Source organism: Triticum aestivum, chromosome 2A (assembly GCF_018294505.1).
Source record: "Triticum aestivum cultivar Chinese Spring chromosome 2A, IWGSC CS RefSeq v2.1, whole genome shotgun sequence".
NCBI lineage: Eukaryota > Viridiplantae > Streptophyta > Magnoliopsida > Poales > Poaceae > Triticum > Triticum aestivum.
Genome location: NC_057797.1, coordinates 119,735,897 through 119,738,643, shown reverse-complemented (window position 1 = coordinate 119,738,643; position 2,747 = coordinate 119,735,897).

The following is a 2,747-nucleotide window of genomic DNA, read 5'->3' as shown; positions in this document are numbered from 1 at the left end:
CTAGGTGGGGCTGCGACGTGTTGATCATCCGAGGCCGGGCATGACCCAGGAAAGTGTGTCTGGCCAAATGGGATCGAGCGTGTTGGGTTATGTGGTGCACCCCTGCAGGGAAGTTAAACTATTCGAATAGCCGTGATCTTCGGTAACAGGACGACTTGGAGTTGTACCTTGACCTTATGACAACTAGAACCAGATACTTAATAAAACACACCCTTCCAAGTGCCAGATACAACCGGTGGTCGCTCTCTCACAGGGCGACGAGGGGAGGATCATCGGTTAGGATTATGCTATGCGATGCTACTTGGTGAACTTACCACCTACTCTCTTCTCCTGCTGCAAGATGGAGGTTACCAGAAGCGTAGTCTTCGAAAGGACTAGCTATCCCCCTCTTATTCCGGCATTCTACAGTTCAGTCCACATATGATACCCTTATTCCATTTGATACCAATGCATACATATGTAGTGTAGCTCCTTGCTTGCGAGTATTTTGGATGAGTACTCACGGTTGCTTTTCTTCCCCTTTTCCCCTTTCCTATATCCGATTGCTGCAACCAGACGATGGAGCCCAGGAGCGAGATGCCATTGTCGATGACGACTACTACTACTCGGGAGGTGCCTATTACTACGTGCAGCCCGCTGACGGCGACCGGGAGTAGTTTAGGAGGATCCTAGGCAGGAGGCCTGCGCCTCTTTCAATCTGTATCCCAGTTTATGGTAGCCTTCTTAAGGCAAACTTGTTTAACTTATGTCTGTACTCAGATATTGTTGCTTCGCTGACTCGTCTATGATCGAGCTCTTGTATTCGAGCCCTCAAGGCCCCTGGCTTGTAATATGATGCTTGTATGACTTATTTTATTTGTAGAGTTGTGTTGTGATATCTTCCCGTGAGTCCCTGATCTTGATCGTACACGTTTGCGTGTATGATTAGTGTACGATTGAATCGGGGGCGTCACAAGTTGGTATCAGAGCCGACTGCCTGTAAGAATCCCCCTTCCACACTCTTTGGCCGAAGTCGAGTCTAGACACTAAAAGGTTTTACTAACATGGCTGTGCGCCTTACGGGCCCACGTCGCCATTGGGTGGTATTAGGATCTTTACTCCCCATCTATATTCTGGGACTCTGATCTCTCTTCTATTCGGGTTAAATGATTTTTAAAATCTAACTTTAGGTTCTCGAAAACACTCTCCCGGAGAGCCCCTTCAGTCTAGATGATTGCCGGCTGCACCAGAAGATTTCGAAGTTACTCTCCGATACTCTTTTGAGACTTTGTGCCCGTTGCTTTTGCAATTCCCTACCACTGAAATATCCCTATGGATAAATACATACACTTACCGTTCTTACTTTTATTCCCAGTTGGTCTTGTTATTACAAGATACCCTGAAATTCTCTCTATTGTTTTGAGAATATTTTGTGCCTACTGCCTTGCAGTTCCCTTCCACCTGGATACCCATACGGATAATTTCTCGCCCTTATCGAGTATCCGCTCATCCCCAGTTGTTCATGTGTTTCACAATGGTCTTCGAAATACTATTCGATCCTCCAAAAATCCTTAGTAGCTTATTGCTCTGCAATATTTGTCTGCTTGCATTATGGATGCTTTTAAATTATCTTTCTGGCACACACGTCATTTTAAACATGAGCTTATTCTCGACCAATCTATTTGCCGTCAATTGCACCCTTAGGTCTATCGAACTTATCCACCATTGATCAGAGTGTCCTCTTCTGATCCTTCGATTTGGAAATCATAATTCCTTTGATATATGAGCATCGAATCATTCAGATGTTCTATAATATAATGCCCTTGCATTGTTTCTTCCTCTGGTTGAGTACCGATGCTCACACCAGATCCATTGAGGACCGTCAGATCCTTTGTTGGATTATTATTCGACAATGTCTTTCATATTTAGTCGCCATGTGAATTCTTCCCTGATACATAATGCCATTAATAAATCCTATTCTCTGATTTGGCCAACCATGCTTTGCTTTCGAGCTGGTGATATTTACTCTTGAAACTTGTGGTATATGTTTCTAAGATACCCCGATGGGTTGAACCTATGCCTTCCTTAATCTGTGCGAACCCGAAAGATTTCACGGGTCATACTTATCTGGTATTGCAACAGGTAAAGACTTTCAACAGCTAATGTAATTTTCATAATACGGGAGGTGAATGGAAGGTTATGCATTGAAGAAGTGGGAGTCGACCTTGAACCTTTGTGTTCATGCCCATGGACACAATGTAGATCCTATCATGGAAGCTTGTAATAATAACTATTTCCTTGATATAATATCCTTTGGTATTGGTGAATTGATCCTTTGCAATCGTGGTTTCGACCATATGTTCTTCTTTGATCCCATTTCTCGGGCAAGTTTAATCACTTGTCTTCTAGGGATCAATACACCAGTCCAACCTTTACTTTGATCTTTCGCCGAGTATTACACCCTGGTATCTCGAGATTATCAAGGAACTGCATAACTTCTTATGGGTTCTTCATCAACTGTTATTTGTCACCGACTACAATTTTCCTGGGTTCTGGGTTGTCGTCAACCGAGAATACCAAAAACTGAATCGAGTCCACATCACGATTAAACAACTCTTAGTAATCTTCTTTACGTACGAGTTTGTACTCGATCACATTATTCCTAGCTTGATCGGCTATATCGTTATCGGCTGATTTTAACTGTGCTACCTGGTCCTTCTTCCCGGAGCACAATTTTTGACGATGAGCTAAGCTTACGTTGATCTTTC